The sequence below is a fragment of the Phragmites australis genome, chromosome 17 (assembly GCF_958298935.1).
Source record: "Phragmites australis chromosome 17, lpPhrAust1.1, whole genome shotgun sequence".
NCBI lineage: Eukaryota > Viridiplantae > Streptophyta > Magnoliopsida > Poales > Poaceae > Phragmites > Phragmites australis.
The window spans coordinates 9264839-9291043 of NC_084937.1; positions in this window are offsets into that span (position 1 = coordinate 9264839).

A 26205-nucleotide genomic window follows, 5' to 3' on the forward strand; every position below is an offset into this window, starting at 1 on the left:
TTTGTGTAACCGCTATCGATCACCCAACTTGATCCACTGGAGGAATAAGCCTACAAAACAAGTTTATGCCTTTGTTTTAGGTACCCAAATTTGTTTGGGTCTTTTAGCATTAGTTACAAGCACTTTTGGTACCCACACATTCCTTTTCACAATTCTATCTTGTGTGTGGGGACCAACATATAGAGCAATCACTTTACCACGGTGGTTTCTCTTAAGCATATAAGAAGCATAAAAACTAGATTGAGAAGCATAGCCCTTTTGTTGCTTGACTTGTGTGATGGAGTTATTTTGCTTGCCTCCCTTGACAAACTTGAGGCACTCTACTCCATTCATCATCACACGCCCATTTGACTTGCTTGTGTATTGATCAAATCCAAGACCTCTCTTTTGCTTGTTGTCTTTGGCTTGAATGGTCTTGTATAGGGCATCTTTGGATTTATAGATCATGATGCACCCATACTTAACTAGAGCATTAAGCCTTTCATTCTCTTTTTGTAAAGCTCGCAAAGATTCAATATTAGTAGCACAAGCATTTACATAAAGATTAAAGCAACGAGAGCAACCAATGCTAGTAGAAGCATTAGAGAGCAATTTTGCATCATTAGAGTTGGGTGAGCTATTTTTGAGGGTATCAATTTGCACTTCAAGAGTTTTATGATTTTCACTCAAGCATGATAATTTCTCTTGAAGTGTGAAATTGCTACTCTCAAGACTAGCAATTGAGAAGTTGACCAAATCAAGATCTTTGGACAACTTCTCTTCTTTCTCCTTCTCTTTAGCAAGGAGCCCCTCAAGTTCAAGGTTTCTCTCCTTTTCAAGGATGAGAAAGTCCTCTTGTCTCTCAAGGGTTCCCTCAAGACTCTCTATTGTTTCCATTAATTCTTTTAGCTTAGACATGGCATTTTTATTTAAACCTCTAAGTAAGGACTAACAATCACCATCACTATCACTATCACTATCTAGAAGCATGGATTTGATTTTACCTTGCGGCCTTTAGCCATGAAGCACTTAGGGGAGTCGTCATTGCTTATTTCACCAAATAATGATTTTGTTGGTGTAGACTTGCGAATGGCGATTGTGGCAACCCCTTCATCATCGGAGTCGGAGTCAGAATTGGAATGCCACTCCTCTCCAATGTGTGCTTGACCCGAGTACTTCTTGTGGGTCTTGTACTTGTCTTTCTTGAATCGCTTGCTTTTCTTTTCTTCTTTGTATTTACCCTTCTTCTTGTTGGGGCAATCAGCGATGAAGTGGCCAACTTCACCACACTCATAGCATGCCCTCTTGGATGTTCTTTTCTTAGGCATATCTCTCTTGTATTTGCCATAGCCTTGAACCTCTTCACAAAGAATGCCATTTCTTCATCTTCGGAGCTCTCATCTTCACTTGAGCTACATTCTTGAACTTGTTTGCTCTTGCTTGCCTTGAATGCAATCTCCTTGTTCTTGGATGTGGAGCTTAGCTTGGCATGGCTCTTTACTTCATTTGCTTCTTCTTCCATGAGCTCATGTGCAAGAATCCTCCCGAGCACATCACTCGGTGTGAGCCTCTTGTAATCTCTTCTTTCTCGGAGGAGTGTCACCAAGGTGGGATTTCTAGGTACAAAAGCTTGTTATCACCTTGTTATCATCAATATCTTCACTCCTAAGCCCTCTTAGCTTGTTCACAAGCACCATCATTCTATCATCATAGCTTGAGGAGTCTCATCATCCTCCATGAGGAACCTTCCCAACTTGCCTTCTAGCAATTCAATCTTGGACTCTCTCATGCTTGTGGTGCCTTCATGAGCAACTTGGATAGTGTCCCATATTTGCTTGGCCTCCTCAAGCCCATCAACCTTATTGAATTCCTCGGGGCTCAAGGCACCAAGCAATACACTTGCGGCTTGTACATTGCGATGAAGATTTTGCTCTTGTTCGGGAGTGAGCTCTTGGTCTTCATCCGACAACTCAAAACCTGTGCAAACAATCTTCCAAACACTTGGATGAAGACATATTAGATGCAATTTCATTTTGTGCCTCCAAGTGGAATAAGTTGTACCATCAAAATATGGTGCACGCCCGGAAGGCACGGAGATATAAGAATTAGAAGAATTTAAATGATCGTATTTGAAAGGTATTTCATTTCCCTTACCAATACCACTACCTTTGCTATTCTTCGACGGATCATCTATGGGAGACTTCGGGCTCCCATCGTCTTTTGGACCTTTTGCCCCATATGTCACATCGAGAAACCTTCAAGCGGTGAAGCCTTGTAGGAGGGTTGGCTTTGATACCAATTGAATGTACTTGATGTCGCCTACAGGGGGGTGAATAGGCGTTTTTGAAATTTAAAAACTCAGTAGCAGATTAACAGAGTCCAGATACTCCGATGAAGTTCGGATACTCCGGTGTCCGGAGTATCCGATCTTATCCGGATTATCCGGCTTATACAGGATTGCAAAACCGAAATGAATTTAAGCAAGTATACTAGAGTCTAAGTGTTACCACATGTTCTACTAAATGTAAAAAGACCTTATCAACAAAACCGTGCAGTAAAACACTCACAAATACTAGGATTTGGGAAAATCCCCAAAAACAACAAGAACTAGTAAAACTTGCACGAAAGTAAAGGAGACAAAGGATTTATCCCGAAGTTTGGACACCTCACTAAGAAGCGCCTACATCTCTATTGTGGAGCTCACAAAGAGCCGGGTCTCTTTCAACTCTATCCTCTCCTAGCGACCACAAAGATAAAGCTAGGTTTTCTTACTCAAGTCAACGGGTGATTACAAGCTTCCTGTGGCACTCCACAATCCTTGGATGCTCTATGGGTGATGCCTTGCCGTCTAGGAGCACGAGGCTCCAAGAGAAAAGGATCACAGATGAACGCTTGACGATGAACTCTATCCTCAAAAATTGGATTTTTGTTCAACAACTCAAACCTCTCTCCCAAACTCTATCTCTCAATTCTTGCAACAATCTAAGCACTAGAGAGGTTTTGGAAGGGCTCTTGAATGCTTTGGGAGGCTTTGTCAAAGAGTAGCTCAGCAGCAACAGCAAGCATTCAATGCAAAGAGGTGGGGAGGTTTTTATAGCTATCCCTCAAAAACTAGCCGTTATTGTTCTGGTTGACCTAACCCGGAGTATCCAGTGAACACCGGAGACTCCAGACATTATTTCAAAATAGGCTCAAAACAGTTTTAGATTTAGCTGTTACAATTCTGTTGAAATTATCCGGAGTATCCGGTGTACACCAGAGACTCCGGGTGGCACTTAGATGCCACATAGAATAGACCCAGAGACTTGCTGGAGTCTCCGGCCTCTCCAGATACTGGAGTATCCGGTGAACCTCAAAGACTCCGATATTTTTAAAATAAATTCAAACCGAGAATCTCTGGCGAAGTCTCACTCGAGACTCCAGCCGAAAACACTAACTACCGGAGTATCCGGTGAACACCGGAGACTCCAGACATTTTAAAATAAAATCAAAACTGAGACTTCCTGGCAGAGTCTTACTCGGAGACTCCAGCCAAAAACACTAAGTACCGGAGTATCCAGTGAACACCAGAGACTCCGGACATTTTAAAATTAAATCAAAACCGAGACTCTCCGGCGGAGTCTCACTCGGAGATTCCGGCCGAAAATACTAAGTATCGGAGTATCCGGTGTACACCGGAGACTCCGGACTCAGTACACTTAAGCCTATTTCCCGGTGTCTGTGGGTCAATGTGTCTCTCAACATTTGGTTCTAAGATGTCACTTTGAGCACTGAGACACCATCAAAACTATCAATTGCATCCCTCTTAATAGTACAGCTTTCCTAAACTCAATTTCAAAGATAAAATCAAATAAAATCCTATTGAGTACTACAAACTGCTTCTATTTTATTTTTTGAGGGACGCCAACGTCGTATAACTTCACCAATAAAACTAAAACCTATTCATACCTTCAATAAACTTATTAGTTCCATAATCATTTTGTCATCAATAAGCCAAAACCCACTTAGAGGGCCTAGATGCACTTTCAACCTTTAGTAATGATAGGCCTAGGTGAGAAGCTTGAGCTAGGCCTGAGTCTATGTCTTAGTTCATGTGTAAGTGCTCTCTCCCTCTGATATAAAAAAAGAGGAGTACCAAGCTTGTGGAAGAGGTTTTTTCGGAGCCCAACAAGTAGAAGACTGGGCAAGAAGATTATGGGTAAGTGGCTTAGACCACATAAAGAAGAATACACAGGATGTAGGGCTATTACCCTAAGGGGGGCCTGAACCTAGATAAACCCCGGTGTTCTTGCGCCACACACACACACAGCCAGATCCAACATACGCTTCCCAAATAAGGATCACGCACCCATCGTCTGATACACCCCGGAATCACTATCAGGGATTTACCCTAGACATTTGGCGCGCCAGGTAGGGGGCGTGTTTTCGAGTTCGGGATTAAAGTTGTTGTAAGGTGTTCTTCATTGGGTACGACCCAGACGGATCTGATATGTCCCAAACTCAGGACGTCGGATCAAGATCCGACAGCTCTGGGAGGCTGCTGAGGCATTCATGCTCCTAGCGCTAATGAGAGCTCACGGACCGCAAGCTCTAGGGGAACGGATTTCTTCGGTGGCAGCTCCACCCGAAGGATCAGTCATCGCGCAAGGACTGCCACCCCCAACCCCGTGACATGAACCAAAATCATTATGTAGGTATGATTCGATCCGACAAAAGAATATTAGGGAACTAATCGTGTGTGTTGTTTCTCCAAGCAGGCTCAACCCCAGGACGAACAGAAGGGTCTACACCTCAAACTTCGAGCACGAGTAACGACCACTCCCCCCCGGAAGGGGGAATCCTTGTTCTACCTTGCAGGATTTCAAAGGGTCACAGACGCGGTACTGGTCACTAAGCAGGGCATGCTTCCTCCTCACCAGGAAGGAGCAGGCATAGGACCATGCATCATCAGGTACATGATTCAATTCCATTTTTTCCAGTTGTTAAATGTGAAGCGAAGTATGAGGGCCTCTTGACCGGAACACGAGCATCGCCCAAGCGGAGAGAAACACCAACTAACAATGAGGGACTCGCTACTAGGTGAAACCCCGTTGCCAAGGGGTCTTCAGTGCTCGGACCGGACGATGGCAACATACCTCTCCGAAGTAAGAAAGCTAGAGCAATGCTCCATTAGCTGGGAAGTTACACACGTTCCTCGCAAGGATTTCTTCCCTGACCAATCAGTTGGCCTGTCTAGCCTCTTCTTGCAAACCTATCCCGGTCGGAGTCTTTGAGAAAAAGACTCACACGACCACCCACTGTGGTCTCGGGCCAAAGCGGAAGGGATGCTCCGCTTAGAAATAGAACACCAGAGGAAACACCTTTGGAGGCAATGCCTCCCTCGGTGCCGTCGACCTCGGGTGGACACCATGTGGATGCCCTGCTGGATTCGGGTACAACCTGGATGGATCAGATCTCGGACTATCTTCAGAATCAAGCAACCCTTGACAATGATGTGTCAGCATAAAAGGTCACACGGGCTAACCGCAAGAATCCTTCTTGGTAGAGGGACGTCTCTACCACCAAGGGAGCAGCGACCTTTTGCTGAAGTACATCGCTCAGGATGGGGGAGCACAGCGCTCCCTAACACCCTCTGAGGCGGATGTGGAGACCGAACCTCTCACCGCCCTCTAGGGTGCTCATGAGAAGGTGAAAGGGTGCGAGTCGCGCCAGCACCATGACCGGAATACCTACATACCAGTCCACGCTATCGTGCCAGCACCAAACCATACGACTCTCTCAGCTTGTCGCTGTCTAGGGGCTGGACGTCGTGGGACCGTTCCCTAAAGCCCCAAGCAGCCATAAATTCCTAACCTCAGGCACGGCAGTGACTACCGCACGCGGAACTGGTCGCAAGTCACTAACGACCTCCAGTTTCCCGACCTCGCGTAGTCGTGTTGACCGGGGTGGTCGGCTGCTACTCATACAATTCGTGGAACGCCAACTCTACGTATGAGTCTGCTCGGAGACAAGCATGTTTAACTATTTTGCAGGACCTTCCGGATGAGTGTGGACAAGACTTGTAAGTTTTTCCAAATTAAAGTAATCAAACCCTTTATGTTGCAGGACTCCATGGACGAACGCAGTTTCCCGCCACATTTTGAGATTTGTTAGCGTGCTCGATCGTGTTGATAGGGTAATGGCGCCTGAGGATTAATAACCACATTGCCGCAAGTCCTAAATCGGGTTGAGCGCTGGTCTCCACCGAAAGGCTCGTCGTGCTAAGGGTCTCCCTCAGCATCAGGAATGTTGCTCGCAAGTGGCATAATATGATCCTCCCTGAGCAGTGAAGGCATTTTGAAGATTATTCACCATCGGAACATGGAGAAAAACCACATAAGGACCAAATACCCGTCAGTACAAAGCCTAGGGGCTGGTTCCAGATAAGCCTACGACATTCCTCCTCGGACCCAAAAATACCCCTGAGGGGGTTGAACCAGACGGTCCACAGACAGGAACGACATAAAAAAATAAATCAGCCCCGATGCCGAGTTCCCCCGTGGTCATCTTAGTACCTTCAAAACCGGCACCGTCTGCCGACAAGAGGTCCATGTCGGGGAAGTGGTCATTTACGTAGGCGAGGGCCAGACAGGCGCCAGAGACTCCAATGTCAAAAATATGGTCTTTGACGGTCTCGCGAATCCTCTGCTCAAGGCCACGTGCCTCCTCAGATGCCGCTAGGAAACACTCGACATAACCGGACACGGTGTTCCGAGGGGTCGGACGGATCTGGACACCGGCGGACCAAAGCAATGAGTTGAAGGGGGTGAAGGGTCGACTGAGTTGGTTGTAGAATGCCACTCGCCGCTCGTCGCTCTCCTTGGTTAGCCACTCGAGTTCCTTTCGCACCGCATAGAAATCTTCCAGGCAGCAGTGAAGGCGGTCGTAGAACTCCTCCCTCTGTTGGGCGCTTTCCCTGGTCGCTTGTTCCAGATCCTTCTACGCCCCAAGCAACTCCTCCCGGCAGGCTAGTCAAAAAACAGAGCACAAGCCACACCGGTGTCAACCGAACGAACCCTACTGATGTAACCTAGGACCATCACGTGCTGCGAGTGGTCAGTTCAACGCACCTTGCAGGTTGCTCGAAGTACTCACCCACTCAGCCACAGACCCCTGCACACGTCTGGTCGCCACCTCCAAGGATTGTCGGTTGGAAGGGTGGTCAACAGATATGGTCAGGGATTCGATGAGGGCAGGGGGGGCCAATTGGTGTGGGCGGTGGATCAGTTCGGGCAGGAGGCTCGGACACCCCAGAAACTCTACGACCACAACGACACAGTCTCGTTACAATCAAGTTTTCTACTCCTTGGCGGTCTCCACCTGGAAGATGGATGTCATGTGGTCCATCGCCTCCTGGCACTCTCGCTGAAGTCTCTCCTCGGCTTTTGGACCAGCAAACGCGGCCCCTTCCCGGACCAAGTCCAAGTTGAAGTTAGGGTCATGACTGCGGTAGCACCGGAAGATGTACTCCACGGTTGCCCTCACCACATTCGAAAGCTCCTCTGCCCCATCAACGCTAGGGAGAGAAGTGCTCTGCAAGGACCTAGAGGGCATAGGCCAAGGCTTGGGCGGTACAGCCATCCTTCGGCTCGATCACCGCCAGCCTGAGGCTACTCAGCAGATCCGCCAGCACTCTAAGGGCTTCCTAGAGGATGGTGAGGGTAGTGCGCTCTTCATCCTTGAGCCGGGAGCGATCGGCGGCCAGCATAGCATTCTCTTGTGATAGATCACCTCATCTCCTCTGCATCTCGGCCAGCTGCTTCTCCAGCTCAGCGCATCTGCTGGTCGCCGTCTCCTTCCCTTCAATCAGCTGGTGGACGGCGACCGAGAAACGACTGATCCACGAGAGAAAGTCAGGAGTCAAAACAGACTCCTTGACCAAGCCCATGGGGCCTCGAGCCGTCGTCGACACGCCGAGCGATAAAGCCAATGCTGGCGGGGGCGTCAGGGCTTCAGGCTGGGGCACCATCGACAGGGTGGTCATAGTGGTTGCCAAAGGCCTATGACAAACCAGCAAAGTTGCCGAATCAAGAAGAAAAGAGCAGATCAAAGTATCCGCAACTGCCTAGAAAGGCCTACCTCTGCAATGGAGAACAAAGCACCAGCTTAGACCTCACAAACCCACCAGATCGACCAGTCAAAGAGGACAACCCTGTGAGTGGGCCGTCGGTGCTTGGGGTCTCACAGGGATGTTTCGACGCCCCGCATCCAACAATCCTTTCGCCATCCTCTTCCCGCACCATGCGGATGCTAGGTCCCCGGCGCCAGGGTCGGACCGCACTTGGCCTGGACGGATCTGGTCGTGGGGCACCGGGTCGGTCCAAGACTTGTCGCTGGGCACTAGGTCGGCTCTGAACCGGTCGTGGGGCACCGGGTCACCCTCGGACTGGCCACAGGGCACTGTGTGGGTGCCGGACTAGCCGCAGGGCGCCGGGTCAGTCCTGAACTGGCCGCAGAGTGCCGAGTCGGTCCCAGTCAAGCCGTAGTATGCCAGGTCAGTTCTGGACCGATCGCGGAGCACCTGGTCAGCCTCCGGTTGACTGGCGCCACTTACAGCACTGCTACCCTCGACCACCACCGGACCCTACGGAGGTTGGCCGCCCCTGGCCCAGTTGGGTGTGAAGCACAACCAAGACGAGGGACGTCCGGGGCGGGGATAGGCGCTTCCCGATCGATCTCCCGAAGGGCCTCGTTGACCTCATCAATTATCGGTCTTAAGGCATCGACTTCGGGAAGATGCTGAAGATAGCGCGAGAATAATACTCTGGCTAAGGAAAAAACTTGGAGTACGGAATTCAGGGAAAATATCAAACCTACCAGCCTAACCCCGCTCCCTATCGCCCGAAGGGAGCTCGCATAGAGGGATGCACGGAGTGTCTCCTTTCCTGGCGGCTGCCACCATCAGTGATCTTACCCATAGATCGATGACCTCATCAGAAAGATCTAAAAACAATAATGGTAAAACACTGATCGATCGGGCCTCTCAAGGCAAGGAAACGATTGAGGCATTACCTGCGGCACTCTCCCCGGTATCATCATCGCACCCAGTGTACAGGTAGGCCTGGTGAGCCCTTCGCGGTAAGGGGTAGAGCCGGCACTTGTTGAAGTCGTGCACGACATCTGACCCCAAAAGATTGGCTTTCGCTAGCCCCCTAACCCGGTCGATGAGGGATAGTAGATTGGCGGTCAGCGTGGGAGAGCTCGCCCAACACTCTGCAAGACGTGCCAGTGCTTCGGGCACGCAAAGGTTGTCGAGGGAGTCTTCGATCGTAAGGTAGAACCACTCTTCCCTCCAGCCCGACCACGATGATTTTAGGTTCATGTCCAAGTAGGAGCTGGCGACACCGTCTCAGAGATGGAAACCACAGCTCCCGGTGGTTGGCCCTAGCTAGAGCTGGGTCATATAGAAAAATCTGAAGAGATCGAGACATGGCTCGACCCTTATGAAGTTCTCGCACATATGAGCAAAGATGCTCAACATGATGATAGAGTTGGGGTTTAGATGAAGATGGCAGATATCGTAGAAGGAGATGATGGTGCTGAAGAATTCAGAGAAAGAGGGGATGAGATCGGCCAAGAAAACTGAAGCAAAGATTATGATCTCCCCTGGTGGGGAGCAGGAACATCTCCCCTAGGGTAGAACCCGGAAGACAAACGGTGCGGAAGCTAACGATTCTGATACATTTGCTTCAGCTTCACAACAGTGCATTTGGACTTGGGGAAATCGGCCTCCTTTCTGGTGCACGGTGCTATGAGGGTGGAATGGTGGTTGTTTGAAAGGCTCCAGTGGGGGCTGGAGGCGAAGGTCTCTAGCGCAAGAGCTTCTGGTGTAGAGATTTCTAGGGCTTTCCGTCCTCCCATATAGGATCGGCTCGGTTCCGCCACTCCAGCTCCCAAGGATCCTTCTAGGAACCAAAATTCCCTCATAATCCTGCGCCCATTATGGTTTCTCTTTCTCGCTATCCATTTTCTAGGGACGGTTGACCTCCCTTCGGGATGTAATTTTCTGGGGTGACCACGAGATTGGACCGTATTGATGACCACCCCCCGGTTGAACTCATGTTCACCTTGGGCCCAAGTGTTTCGACCAAATCCAGCCATGGTCATCTAGCAAACTGCTCAGTTTACCACATCCGTGAGGGAGCATGGGGGCTACTATCGGTGTAAAGAATAATGGGGTCCCTTGCGGGCAGACCCACGTTGGTAAGATATTAGCAGATACTGTATGCCACATTTTGACTGGAACCATGGTCCTCCTACACGACCAGTTGGCAAATGGCAACCGCACGACCAGCCAGCGACCACGCAACCTGACTCTCCAACCGAGCTCAATGACCAGTCCCCAGGTCGTGGGAGCAAACCCCACAACCAGTCTCCTCTGGTCGTGGGGCAGGTATGTGTCCATGCAGTCTAATCACAATAAATACTTTTTCACTTGAGTAGTTCCCTTCCCCAGGTCCCCTTTCCAATCGTCCATGGAGTGGTCGTCGCAGAGCGGCAGTGACCCATTCCGTAGCATTAATCACTACGGGATGGCCTGACAGGTGTGGCAGGAGTTCTTTTTCAAGTGCACAGGCGGTGCGTGGGGACGGGACATGACAGTTCAGGCGACCAGGATGACACAGGCGGTGGAGCGATGGGATGGGCTCTGTGGCGCCATAGAGCAAATAGGATACATCCGCCCTTAGTAATGATAGGCCTAGGTGAGAAGCTCAGGCTAGGCCTGAGTCTGTGTCTTGGTTCACGTGTAAGTACTCTCTCCCTCTGATATATAAAGGGAGGAGTACCAAGCTTGTGGAAGAGGTTTTTTGGGGCCCAACAAGTAGAAGGCTAGGCAAGAAGATCATGTGTAAGTCGCTTAGACCATAGGAAGAAGAATACACAGGATGTAGGGCTATTACCCTGAGGGGGGCCTAAACCTGGATAAACCCCCATGTTCTTGCGCCACACATACACGCAGCCGGATCCAACATACGCTTCCCGAACAAGGATCACGCACCCATCATCCGATACACCCCGGAATCACTGTCAGGGATTTACCCTTGACAAGGCCACAAGGTTAAGTTAAACATATGCGGTAAACAACCTAGACACATATGTGTGAGCATCAATACATAACTAAAGAAATACCTTTCTACCCTATAAACTACAACTTGAACATATATGTATAGGAACCATAGTATCGCATCAACAAACTACCAACCAATTCCATCATACCATAACCTTATCCCACATTCGTAAACTCTACGACCGATACAAATGAAACAATAGCATGCTCATGACCAAGAGCGCGGCAATTCGAATTGTTCTTACACCCTGCAGGGGGTACAACTTTACCCACACGACTCGATGACCAATCGGCTTGTGCTACTCATGAAAGTACACACAATGGGGTACTCAAGTCAACCTTTCTCATACCTGGAACCACCACTTGCAATGCCCCTATGGCACCAGGGTTACCACGAGTGTGTCCCGGACACCTCCGGCTCCCCGCCACCTTGCTTCTCCTTTTCTTTTTCTGTTACGCGTCATAGAGCCGTAAGGCAAGTATCGGCACGGCATATGATAATCAGCTTACCTTACCATTACTCAGCTTGTGGTGAGTACGAAAAGTGCTAGAAACAACTATACTGACAGATGGCCTTAAACGATGCAAGCGGTCTATGGCATCCGGGCTCCTCTCCCGAACTACCCAGAGGACTCCTCCTGGGCAGAAGATACCCCTAACACCACCCACATCTCACCTCAATCTCACATCTCAACCTCATCTTTGTATCTGTGAACAGTGAGTAAGCCCTAAGCTCACGAAGAACGGCAGCACCGTTGCTCAACTTCTACCAAGGACCTAAGCATTGCTAAGCATTTCTAATAAACCTTGAAGCTAGACATCAACTATATCATCAAGGCTACAATGATAAGGATTCATCAATAAGTCAAGGTAGAGATAATGCATCAACATAGGTTCTACCTATATCAGCCCGACACTGGACTCAACACCTACAAACATACATAAAGCATAATTATCAATTTAGACTCCATTTAATTTGAAAAAGGGGTGCAATATGCTTAGATGCTTGCCTTTCTATGCTGGGGTTTGCCCGATACTTCCCGAACAGAACTCGCAGAAGTGGTGTGCCTCGGTGTCATCCTCGATCACACTCGCGTCACGCTCCAGACCTTCGTTCACTAGTGAAGAACGCATGCAATGATGAGCATGAACAACACGCAATGACGGATGCTCCACCATGTATGATAATAGTGGAGATGTAGTGCCTCATGGCAAAAGTTTAAAGCCTCAAGGTTTTCTTATTTCAAATTATTGAGAAACACTTAACCTTTCTTGGATTAATTAAGCTTAAAACAAAGCTCAAACCTAAATAGAAAGGTAACTATGTTTAACATGAGTGTGAGCATTTTTACTGAACATGGCATAAACTAACCAGATTAACAAAATTGATTTCATCAATTTTGGAGCTACCAATAATTAACTATGGATTAATTAGCTTGCTAACAAAATTGATTTCATCAATCTTACCGCTCGTAAGGGTCCCCCAGGAAGTTAGCTTGCCCCGACCACTCATCGTTCGAGTAGTGGGACCACCCGAGCGTCCAGCCCCTGAGCCCTCACGAGTTCGCAGCAGCTGAGTCAAAGAGACACAGACACCAACTTCTTTGCTCGGGAGACAAATCCACCTGGCACAGTACACGCCACAACCAGTGAACACTTTTCACCCTGTGACCTCTGAAACAAATAGACCGGAGACGTGTGCGGGCAGAAATGCGACCAAGAGTCCCCACGGTTTGGTGGCGTCTGGGGTAGGACTGACCAGGCTGAGCACCGACAGCCCGACCCTGAGGTCTAGGCAGTCCCGACCACTCATGTTCGAGCGGTAGGATTACCCGAGAACCCCAGAGGATCGGTAGTGCTCGAAGTACTGCCAAGCCGGCCGGGCACCACAGCCGACATAAAGGACCTAGGTCAGCCATCGCCGCCCGTACGGTACACCGACTAGTGTCTGCTTTTGTCATTCCGGAAAGGCGGGGTTTTGCGCACGAGGAGACAATCTCGCGGAACAAATTAGCATGCGAGGGTCCCGAGGATAACTCGTGAACAATAGTTTATTGCGTATATTTGAAAGGAAATTCATATAACTTTAGTAACTCACCGGGTAGGTGTTTGCCTTCTGGCCGACCGGGCCAGGCAAGTGTAGATGTCCTGAGCTTAGGGTGCCCGAGAACATGGGTTCCCTCATGCAAAGCGCCTAAGCCCCCAGGACATCCTTTTAGCACCCGAACACTGCAGACCCGGTAATGGAACCAAGGCCTAGGCGGTCCCGACCACTCATGTCTGAGTAGTAGGATTACTCGCGGACCCCAGAGGCTCAAGCAGCGCCGTGGGCACTGAGGCCCTTGTAGCCGGGCTGCTTGGTTCTCGTGCATTGATCTGTAAGCTTGAAAAATAGGCAAAGATTCTTTGCTTGGTGCGCTTTGTTAGTGCGGTACTCATTATAGACTGCTCTCGTTTTTTACCCGAGACCTCTCGAATACCCGGACTGCCGAATTGTACAGATAGAGGCATAACCAAGAGGTCCAATGGTTCGGTGGTGCCCAGGGTAGGACGGACCAGGCCGAGCACTGACAACCCACCCCTGAGGTCTAGGCGGTCCTGACCACTCATGTTCGAGCAGTAGGATTACCCGAGAACCCCAGAGGCTCGGTAGTGCTCGGGGTACTGCCATGCAGCCGGGCACCACAGACTACCACAATAGACTTAAGTCAGCAGTCACTACCTGTGCGCATACCGACCGGGATCCGTTTTTATCAGCGGGAAAAAATGAGAGAACGGGTTTTTCTCACACAAATCCAGCATCTCACCAAATAGATTAATCATATGGATTCCAGAGGAAAAACTCGGAAATAGTATATATTGAGGATTTATACAGAAGTGATGAAAAATAAATAGCAAGTGCTAACTTACATGGTTGGTGGTAGCCCCCGGCCAATTCCGGCAAGGGGAAAGCCCCTGTCCTGGTTGGCCCGAGCACGAACATGCTGACTTATGGATAAAATTTGTGCAGATGCTCAATGTTCCACGCGTTTGGGAGAGGCTGCCCGTCCTCTGTGGCCAGCCGAAAGGAGCCTTGTCATGGGGCACCAGTCACGATGAAGGGGCCTTCCCACATGGGGGAGAGTTCATTCTTTCCTTTGCGCGTTTGGGCGCGTCGGAGAACTAGATCCCCAACCTCGAGTGATCGGGCCTAGATGTGGCGTTGATGGTAGCGCCGCAGTCTCTGCTGGTATCTGGCGGCTCGGATGGCGGCTCGTCGCTGACGCTCCTCCAAGTGATGGACGCCGTCGCGTCTTCGGTGTTCCTGTTCACCTTCTGAGTACGCATTCACCTGAGGGGAGCTGAGCGTGAGCTCGGAGGGGACGACCGCCTCAGCGCCGTATACAAGGAAGAATGACATCTCCCCGGTGGCCTGGCTTGGCGTGGTCTGGTTGGCCCATAACACAGCAGGTAGCTCATCGATCCACCCTTTCCCATGCTTTGCCAGGACATCGTAGGTTCGGGTTTTGAGTCCCTTCAATATCTCGGCATTCGCACGCTCGGTGCCCATTGCTCCGAGGATCAGCGATAGAGGCAAAGCAAAGCTTGATCCTGAGGTCCTCGCAGTATTCCCCCGAACAGAGCACTTGTGAACTTGGTGCCATTATCGGTGATGATTCTATTGAGGACACCGAAGCGACTTGTGATATCGCGAATGAATTGGATTGCCGTGTTCTTGGTGACCCTAACAACTAGGACCGCCTCCGGCCACTTGGTGAACTTGTCGATGGGGACGTAGAGGTACTCATAGCCCCCGATTGCTTAGGGGAATGGACCCAAGATGTCCAACCCCCAGACCGTGAAGGGCCATGACAGGGGGATGGTATGGAGAGCCTGAGCTGGCTGGTGAATCTGTTTTGCGTGGAACTGGCACACCCTGTAGCGCCGAACCAACTCGGAAGTGTCCTGCAGGGCTGTAGGCCAGTAGAAGAATTGCCGAAAGGACTTCCCGACCAGCGTGCGGAACAATGCATGCCAACCACACTTGCCCTCATGGATCTCAGTGAGGAGCTCACTGCCTTCTGCCCGGGTGATGCATTTCAGGAGGACACCGTCCGTGCCGTGCCGGTAGAGATCCCCATCTACTATGACATAGCGTTTGGACAGCCGTGCAATTCTCTCCGCAGAGGCATCATCCCCAGGAAGGATGTTTTCTTTCAAGTACCCTCGGATCTCGTCGATCCATGAGGCATCTTGAGAACCACCGGCAAGTGCAGAGCACTCACCGGGCAGCGGCACCCAGACAGGACCTCCCACTGAGGGTGCTGCCTGGGTTCCCTCAACAAGGCTCGAGGGTTCCCCTTCATCCTGGTCGACAGGCAGGACGGATGGCCATGTGAGCTTTTCTTCACAGGTTCCGGCAGGGACGAGCGCCCAGGCAAAGGCCAGGCAGGAGAGATCATCGGCCAGAGCGTTGTCGCGGTGAGGTATGTGCCACAGCTCCAGGCCGTCAAAGTGCTGCTCCAGCATCCTGACTTCTGCCACGTACACCGCCATCTGTGGGTCTGCACACTGGTATTCCTTGGATACTTGGTCGACCACCAGCTGGGAGTCTCCCTTAACGAGCAGCTGCCGGATCCCGAGGCCCACCGCTGCTCGGAGGCCAGCGATGAGGGGCCTCATATTCTGCCATATTGTTGGTCGCTCGGAAATGCAACTGCACGACATACTGGAGTACTTCACCCGTTGGGGAGGTGGGCACCACTCCAGCCCCCGCGCCTTTCAACGTTGGGGATGGTGATCGGGGTTTCCGACCACTTCAGAGGCCTTGCGGCCACAGCGCCTCGGGTCACCAAGCACACCTCACGCCGCATTGTCTTGACATAGTGACGAGAGGAGGGCGTGTATGCGCCTCCGTCGATGAAAGTGACGGTGTGCTTGATCTCTTGAAACCCGAGCTCTTGATTCTCGGGGGCGGCCTTGTTGTCGACACCCCTGGCGCCGCTCGATGAGGCCCTTGACCGACCGACACTCAGTGAGGTCGTGCGAGTCAGTTTGGTGGATTTCACAGTATTTTCCTAGCTCAGGCCATGCAGGAGCGGGCTTCTTGTCGACAGCCGCCCGGCGTGCGGCCTGCGTGCAGGGCCCTCCACCGGCACGACAGGGGTAGCGTCGTGCTTCTTTCTCTTTTTCTTTTCCCACTTGTCGAAGCAGGAAGGACCTGCCTTGTCGGCAGCGGGTTGCTCAGGGCGCGGGGCATGCCACGCCCGAGCCTTCGCTGCTTTGGCGCACTTGTCAGCTAACACGAAGAACTCCGCGGTGGTTTCGACCTCATGCATACCTAGCTTTTCAAGCATCTGCTCGTCGCGGACGCCCAGCCGGAAGGCGACGATGATGGCATGGGGGGTGATCCACGGGATGGTGTTGCGGACCTAGCTAAAACGCTGTATGAAGTGCCTCAGCATCTCCCCTTCTTGCTGCTTGATGGCATGGAGGTCACACTCCAAGCGGGGGCGTGTGAAGGTGCCCTGAAAATTGGCCACACATTGGTGGCACAGATCATCCCAAGAGCTAATAGATCCTGGGGGTAAGTTCATAAGCCAAGAGCGGGCAGAGCCCCTTAAGGCTACATAGAAGTATTTGGCCATAACCTTTTCATTCCCTCCTGCCGCATGAACCGTGGTGGTGTAGATTTGGAGGACCTCAACGGGGTCGATGGACCCGTCGTACTTCTTCGGTAGTTCTGGCCACAACTTCATGGGCCAGTTGACCCGACGAAGCTCACTGCTGAATGCACGGCAGCTTGTGCCGTATCCCACGGCGCCAGCAGCGCACTTGGGGGGCAAACGCCGGCGTGCCGGGGAACCCCGGTGGTCACAAGCCGGCATAGAGGAAGCCTGGTCCTCTGCCTCGGTGGCGCTCGAGGGTGACGCGCGCATCCTCGACAGCCCTCCGCTCATTGAGGTCCAAGCGGAGGTCCTGAGCTCCTATTGTGACCAGGGGGCGGCACTCCGCCTGGAGCCCCCTCCCTGGCCGATTCTGCCGCCACCCAAAGATGGACCGACTTTTGTTGCACCGCGGTGGGAGGTGGCATGGGAACTTTTGGCCAGCACCTGCCGGTGAGCCCTTCCCACCAAGGTGGCCACCTCCTGCAACCAACGGCCTGCCAGGGTTTCCCCCGCTGCCTGGATAGGCTAGTGCCTGAGCAGTGCTTGCACCGCAAGCAAAGCTCTCCCAGGGCTGGCGTCACCAAAGGCGAGCCTATGCCGTAAAGGTGCCCGGCGCTGTTCGGATGTAGATCTTGCGGCAGGGACGTCTGCTGCTTGCTGAGGGTTAGGCGGCCCGCCTACGACGGTGGCGATGGCCCTACTGGGCCCAGCACCACTGTCCCCAAGGCAGGGGGGCGCCGTACGGGCCGACTACTGCTGCTACTAAGGAATAGCAGGAGCCGGGGCCTCCTGGGCCACGTGCTCCACTTCTTTGCTCAAGTTTGAGCCAGTGCGTTGAAGATGATGTCCGCCCGCCATTTTTCCTGTAGAAAACAAGGCGGATTCAGGGATGCAACCCCCCTACTTGGCGCGCCAGCTATTGGAGGATGAACTCCTCAAGCGGGGATCCTGAGGGACCCCCTTTGAGATTCGGCCGGAGGGATGATTCTAAATCTACCTCGTACGTGGATTTAATACGAGTATGTGAAATGTAGGTGGGACAGATGATCTTCTGCTAGTGGGAGTAAATACTCGAGGGATTTTAGACAGGTTCGGGCCGCACGGAGCGTAATACCCTACTCCTGTGTGTATGCTATTAATGCTCTGGGAATGCCTTTCTCTGGATCTCTGTATCGCAAGGTTTTTTGTCTAAGTCTAGAGCTTCGGTCTTGCTTCGAGCTTGGTGAACCTCTGCTCTGCTTCTCAGACTTGTGTGCTATGTCTCTGGCTTGTTCTCGAGCTTCTAAAACTTGTTCAGGTGTGTTAAGACTTCTGCTTCAGCTCCTCTCAAACTCGTCTTTCTCCGGAGTGCGCCCCCCTTTTATCCCTTCGGGGGAGGCTTGGCGTGCCCAGAAAGGAGGGAACGAGTTCCCATGAGCCATAAATGGAAAGCAACCATCATGGGGCTGCAGTTTGACGTTATCTTGTCGCCCATTACGCCAATTTGACCAGGTGCAGTGGGGGGGGGGGCACCGGGCAGCCGCCGAATGACCCCGCATGCCCGCTCGGTCAGAGCAGGTCTGACACAACAGGCGGTAGGCGATATACCTCATGCCCAACGATGATATCTTCGAGCCGTTCCCCTTATGGGCCCTGCAGGGTGATGTGCGATGGGACCCGTCGTATTAAATGTCCCCACGCCTTCCTGCCAGGCGGTGGCAGGGACTGACGTACTCAGTACGACAGGCGTGGGGGGAGTGGTTGGAAGTGACAGGCCATGCTCCCTCTAAAATGCAGCATCAGGCCTCTCACCAATTGACACCTCACCGCTGAGCCCTTGTGGGGTCCACCGGTAAGGGGCTTCTCAGGTCCTTGGGAAACTACGGGTGCCCGGGGACTAATCTTCATCATCGCGAGTGCTCTCTCCCGGATATGTCTCTTCTCAGTCCTTGGGGAACTCCGGGTACTCGGGGTACAACTGTTCATGGCCCAGAGCACCCCTCTCAGAACTGGCTCTTCTTGGGTCCTCAGAGAACTACGAGTACTCGGGGACCACTGTTCATGGCCCCGAGCACTCTCTCCCGGAACTGTGTCTTCTTAGGTCCTCGGGGAACTACGGGTACTCGGGGACCACTGTTCATGGTGCTCGGGACCATGAACAGTGGTCCCCGAGTACCCCTCTCGGAACTGGGTCTTCTCAGGCCTCGGGGAGATAGTCCTCGAGGGAAGGCGCCACGTGGCATTTGCTGTCCTGGCCTCAGGACTCAGGGACCCCTAGTCCCCATGTCACCAACAGCTGCCATGGGCGGTGGAGCTCGATCACTGAGAAAGCCGCGCCAGTATGGGCCAAGGGCCAAACCTCACTGCGGTTTTGGTCGGGTGGGAGAGGCGGTGGCTCGACGGCTTGGCGGTGAGGTGTGGGGTCGAACTGCTAGAGCTGAAGGAGAAGAGGGGCAGCGCAACGTGGAGGGGAAACGGTCGAGGAGACTTCAATGACCTTCCTTCGTGCTTCTCATGGCTTGGGCTTTGAGGGAGCTCACCAGTGGCAGGCGGATTTTGCCAGCGGCACGCTGTGCTGCTGTGCGGCGCTACTCTGCTCGAAAGCGGCCGAGTGAGAGGGAGCAAAGAGAGAGAGAGAGAGAGAGAGAGAGAGAGAGAGAGAGAGAGAGAGAGAGAAGAGCAAGTGAGGGCAGGGGGAGATAAGGACGGCAGCCAAGCTCTGGTCAACAAAGACTATGCCGACGTCATGGGTGGTTGACTAGTGGCTGCAAAAGTCCACAACGGCAGCCGACCAGAGAGCACAAAGGAGGAACGAGCGATGGACATCTCCGCCACTTTTCTAATTCATTTGTAGGTCTTCCTGTGGTCCAAAATTCTTGGGACAAATTTTGTGCAAAACTATAATTCACGTGAACCCATTTTAACTTGTTTGACCCAAAAATATTGAGCTAATTTCAATATAAATATCTCCAAAGATGCAAGCTTTTCTAACTTGTGGCAATTTTTATGCCTTCAAAATCATTCCCAAAAATTTGGGAAAATCACTAATATTCCTCACATATCATGGACTAATTTTGAAAATTATTTCCAACCCTATCTTTCATAGCAATTTTCTGAGATGCTTAACAATGCACCAATTAACATTGATTTTTCACAATTTATGTTTAATTGAAATAGCAATTTAATAATTGCTCAAAAAAATTAAACATGATGCTAATGATGCTTATAATGCTTAATGACATGCTTAAGCCATTTGGGCTATCACACAAGCGCACCGAGCACTAAGTGAAGGCCACCTGGAAAATCATGCACAAAGTCGTGAATCATAGAACTACCACCACTGCAACAACAGCATGGGCACCATGGCCTTAGCGTGAATGATAGCAAGCCGATCTGCCAATGAACACCAAGCACCAAGCCATTGGGATCTGAATCAATTGGGTTGCACGACACACACACCATAGCCCACCACACAAGGAAATGGCCTACCATGATGCAGGCATCACCACGTCGGCCGAACAGAGCGAGAGCAGCATGGCCGAGAGAGGTAAAGGAGATCGAGGAGGTCGAGATGAAGAAGATGGGCTTCCGTTTTTCTCACGCACGAGGAAAAATAGAGCACCTCCTCTTATATCCAACAACCCAACAAGATAGGTCATGCTGGCAATGTCTCAAGCCATCAAATCTCAGGTTGCAATTGTGCCTAATTAGGGTGGAGAGGAGCCTGGCGGCACCGCTGCTCCCACCTCAAACCTCTCCGACAAGAGATAAGGGAGAGGAGCCCTAGGTGCTAGGCTACTCGGTCCAAAAGGGTCTTCTAGGTGCCTAGCACCTTGAGGCAAAGCCGCTACCTTCTCTTTTTTTCCCTTTTTTCTTTTCATTTTTTGGAATTTCTATAAATTCAAATTTGATATTAATTCAAACGGAATTTAAAAGGGAAACCCCCACAAACTCCAACAATCCTCACCTTTTACCTTTTCAAATTCGACAGCAACACAGGGAACCTCGTTCCTGATTTAAAATAATATTTTTTAGCTAAGGTGTAAGCTTGAACCTTGCTTAGCCATGCAAACCTATGGCCTCGCACAAGCAGCTTGGAGGACAAAACTTTTGATCCAGTGTCTTGATGCAGGGGCTTTCAATTCAATGGCAAATAGTATTGGGCAGTTTAACTGCTCCTCTATCAGAGTAGGGCTTTACGGTCATGCCCTTGTATCTTTACAAGAACTCACTAGAGAGAATCCCTCTTCCTCACCCGGATCATGACCACATGATCAGTTCATATAGGTGAGCTCTTCAGGAAATCATGTAGGATGATTTCCCACCATTTGGCATTGAACTCTTTAACAGCTTGTGCTCAACCTGCCATATAGATGAAGCACTGTAACTAATGGGACCCAGGGTTATGTGCTTCTGGCATCACCTTGCTTGGCTTCTCACAACCTGATTCGTGGTGTCTCTGATCAAATAGGATAGGTATCAATAGGCGAAACCTTTAACAAGGTATAAGCCCCATTCCCTCAGACGCTGCCTGGATCGGCCTTTGTGCAAACCCCTTAGTGTAACAATCGGCCAAATTCATTTCAGACTTGATGTACTCCACTATGATTACACTAGTCTCTCTGCTCTAGACTTTGATAATCACAGCATGACTATCACAGTATACTAGGACTACTGGAATTGGTTTCTCCCTCACCGGGAGGTCTGACAACAGGTCTCTCAACCACTCTACCTCTACTGCTGTTGAATCTAGAGCTACTAGTTCAGCGTCTATTTAGACAACCTCCATGACACAGCCCCACTAGCTAGAGTGAATGTATAGTCATTCTTTATCTCTCATTTCATCTGATTCATTGATCTAGTTAGCATCACTAAATCCTTCTAAGACTGCTGGATGATCTATATATTTAATATCAAGGTTCATTGTTCCTTTTAAGTACCTGAGTACCTTTATCAATGTTTCCCAATCATAATCTTCTGGGTTGGACATGTAATTACTCAACTTGCATATTACATATGAGATGTCTGATCTCGTCGCACTCCTCAAGTACATAATAGATCCAATGACATACGAATACTTAAGTTGGTCTAGTTCACGAGTGTGTTTGTATAGTTTGATGTTTGGATCATAAGGTGTGGAAACTAGTTTAGCGTCCATTTGCCCGAACTAGGCCAGGATCTTTTCCACATAATGAGATTGCAATAAGGTAATCTCATTCTCACCTTTTAATAGCTTGACATTTAAAATTACATCAGCTTCACCTAAGTTCTTCATATCAAAGTTCTTGGAGAGAAATTCTTTTGCCTCCTTGATAATTTCCATGTTAGTCGCGAAAAGCAATATGTCATCCACGTATAAACAAAGAATGACATATCTGCTCCCAACAAATTGATAGTACAGACACTTGTGTGCTTCGTTAACACAAAAGCCGACAGTGATAAATTTGCTATCGTATTTATCATGCCATTGTTTAGGAGCTTGCTTTAGACCATATGTGGATTTAATCAAGTGACGTACTTTCTTTTTCTGACCTTTAGCAATAAATCCATTAGGTTGATGCTTGAATATATCCTCATCCAACTCTCCATTAAGGAAAGCGGTCTTTACATCTATTTGATGGACATAGAGTTTACAGTCAGGTAATTGAGCCACAAGAGAATAAGTATCGAAATAATCCTCTCCTTCTTTCTAAGTAAAACACTTCACCACCATGTGGGCCTTGTACTTTTCAATAGTACAATGGGTCTTCTTTTTCTCTTAAAAATCCATTTACATCCTACTAGCTTGCACCCAACTGGGAGATCAGCAATTTCCCACGTTCTATTAGCCATGATGGAATCCATTTCGCTACACACTGCTTCCCTCCAGTACTCCGCATCTGGAGATGTGTATGCCTCTATGAGGGATTGTGGTTCCTCATCCACCAAAAAACTGACATAATCATTGTCCAATGACTTTTTAGTCCGCTGTCTTTTACTCCTTAAATCCAAATTAGGAGCAGGATCATACACACTTGAAGGAATGGAGTATGGTTCTTACAAACCCTGTGGAGCAACTATCTCATTTCCTCTCATTGGAAAGATGTCTTCAAAGAATGTCAGATGATGAGACTCCATAATAACATTAGTAGCAATTTTGATCATCTTTGATTTGGCCACTAGAAATCTATAAGCTGCACTATTAGCAGCGTACCTAGGAAGACACAATCAATAGTCTTTGGTCCTAGTTTCTTTAATTAGGTAAAGGCAAACTGACTTTTGCAAGACAGCCCCAAGTCCAAAGATGAGAAAGGTTCGCTTCTTTCCTCTAAATCCTTCATACGGTGTCTTCTCATGGTTGTGGGGAGGTGCCCTATTGATGATATAGCATACTACGAGAACTGCCTCGCCCCATCATACATCCGACATACTTGAACTCTACAACAAAGAATCAACTATGTCGCATATAGTTTGGTCCTTTCACTTGGCTACCCCATTAGATTGGGGAGAGCATGGGGCAGTGTCTCATGAATGATCTCACTTTCTGCACCATATTTGGATAATAGGTTGGAGAGGTACTCTCCTCCTCTATCAGTCCTTAAGCACTTATTCTTCCTTTCTAATTGGTTTTATACTTCTAGTGCTTCATCTTTTTTCTCATAAAATAGATATAGCAATACCTAGTTCCATCATCTATTATAGTAAGAAAATAGCATACCACTTTAGAAATTATACCACTCATTTCACATACATCAAAGTGGACAAGTAGGCGAGGTTGCTTTTATTGCACACATCTCACATGTAGAAGCATTAAGTTTATAATCAAGAATCAAATTCATGTTGAATAAACGTTTAATGGCCCTCAAATTAATGTGGCATGATCGAGAATGCCACAATTATATTTCTTATTACAAACCACATGAATGAACAGATCACCAGACTCATACGCCTTCCCCATGCAATTACAAAACTTAGACAAAATGACATTATTTGACTCGAATACTAATGTAAGACCCTGGCGAAGCAGCTGTGACACTGGGATGAGGTTCTAGTTCATGGTCAGCATGAACAACATCCTTTAAGATGATCATATTGCCTGAAGTCATCTTTAGGCAGACCTATCCAATCCCACGTTCTGCAATCGGTACACTGTTACCCATCAAGACAGGGCCACTGACTGCACTCTAAAAAGAAGAGAATGCAAAGAAATCAATACATATATGATAGTAGCACCATAATCAATCCACTGGTCAGTTGAAGGACTTGTCATAAAGGCATGTCGTACGTACCCATTGGAGCTAGAGGGACCTTGATAAGGGGATTGGTCCCAATCTTTCGATGAAAGAGATTCTTTCGATTTGGTGGAAGTGACTTTGACGATCCGACTACACCGTACGACGACGATGCGCCTTAGCAATCGCTAAACCAACTCCGGAGGGTTGTTGACCTTGCCGTGAGCACGATCAACCTGAACATGAGGTTCAATTCCTGCGAGTAACCGAAGAACAAGCAAGAACTCAAGTAAAAGCAATCTGAAATTGCAATGATATTGAAAAAAAAACGAACAAAGTGGGGTTCTATTGATGATCTTGACAAGGTGGCTGTCCAGCACAACTCGAAGACTCAAAGTTTGCACATAGCTAAACCAATCTAACAAAACCCGTCTCTTCTGCAGCGGTTCCTGGGTATATAAGGGTAGAGGATGACCAGGAGGTGTTGGAGTCGTAATCCTACCCTAGGACGCGCCCCTCAAAGGCTCTACTTGATACAAGGCCCATCGGACCTAAATAAGGTGGCGCAACACCTGTTTGCAGAAACAGACTCGGTTTTAAATTGATGATAGAGATCGAATCGGGCTGAATTTGGAGATGAGGCCGGATCCGTTGGAAAGTAGACTTGATAAGCTTTCCATGAAGTCCTAGAACGTCCCAAACGGAGTCCGGATGAAGTCGGTATGGCCGAACTAAATTGATGCTGTCATACAACCGAATCCGAATCGAACTCGTGGATAGGACTTGTTTTACACTTGGTGACTCCACTTCTGCACTTGGGCATGTTCGGTTCCTCTCCCTGGTTCCTAAGGACAAGAAAATCATCACAAGAATTAAATAGTATCCCATTCTTTGAAACATTCGTATGCATCCCTAGGAACGCATTCACCTGATGATTAAGTTGATGAGCACGAGCTCTAGTGAGTGGTCCTTGTATTGTTGGAGAAGTGGTAGCAAATGTTGGTGTAGTGGGCGTAACAATAGTGGAGATTTCCTCATCATCCCCCCTTCTTGAATCGAAGTCGTCCGCGATGGCAACTCGACCTCTTCACCCAAGTATGGTTTCAAATCTGCAATGTTAAATGTGGAACTTACCCCAAACTCTGCAAGCAGATCAAGCTTATATGCATTATCATTAATCCTTTCCAACACTTGAAATGGACCATCGGCACGAGGCATTAATTTTGACTTGCGCAAATTAGGGAACCTGTCTTTTCTCAAATGCAGCCAAACCAAATCGCCAAGTTCAAATGTAACATGTTTCCTACCCTGACTACCAGCAAGTCTATATTTAGCATTCTTGTGCTCAATATTTTCTTTTGTTGTCTCATGCATTTTCAGAATTAGTTCAGCATGTTGTTTGGCATCAAGATTAACCTTTTCTGAAGTTGGAAGAGGCAGCAGATCAATTGGTGCACGAGGAACTAAACCATACACAACTTCGAAAGGGCACAACTTAGTGGTAGAATGCACTGAATGATTATAAGCAAACTCAACATGAGGCAAGCATTCTTCCCACATTTCAGATTCTTCTTTAAAACAGCCCTAAGCATAGTGGATAAAGTTCGATTAACCACCTCAGTTTGTCCATCAGTTTGGGGATGACAAGTAGTACTAAATAGCAATTTAGTCCCCAATTTAGACCATAAAGTTCTCCAAAAGTGGCTGAAGAACTTAGTATCACGATCAGAAACTATACTATTTGGCACACCATGTAACCGAACAATCTCACGAAAAAACAAATCAGCAACATTGGTAGCATCATCACTTTTATGACATGGAATAAAATGTGCCATCTTAGAGAATCTATCCACAACAACAAATATACTATCCCTCCCTTTTTTGTCCTAGGTAGTCCTAAAACAAAGTCCATAGAAATATCCTCTCACGGAATGCTAGGAACAGGTAGTGGTATATACAAACCATGTGGATTAAGTCGTGACTTAGCTTTTTGACATGTAGTGCAGCGAGTAACGTAGCGTTCCACGTCCCTTCTCATCTTTGGCCAAAAGAAATGACCAGCAAGTATATCCTTCGTCTTCTTCACTCCAAAATGTCCCATCAGTCCACCTCCATGCGCTTCCTGTAACAATAACAAACGAACGGAGCTAGCAGGAATGCATAGCTTGTTAGCTCTGAACACAAAGCCATCCTGGAGGACAAATTTGTTCCATGTTCTTCCCTCTTTACAATTCAGCAACACATCTTTAAAATCAGTATCATGTGCATATTGCTCTTTGAT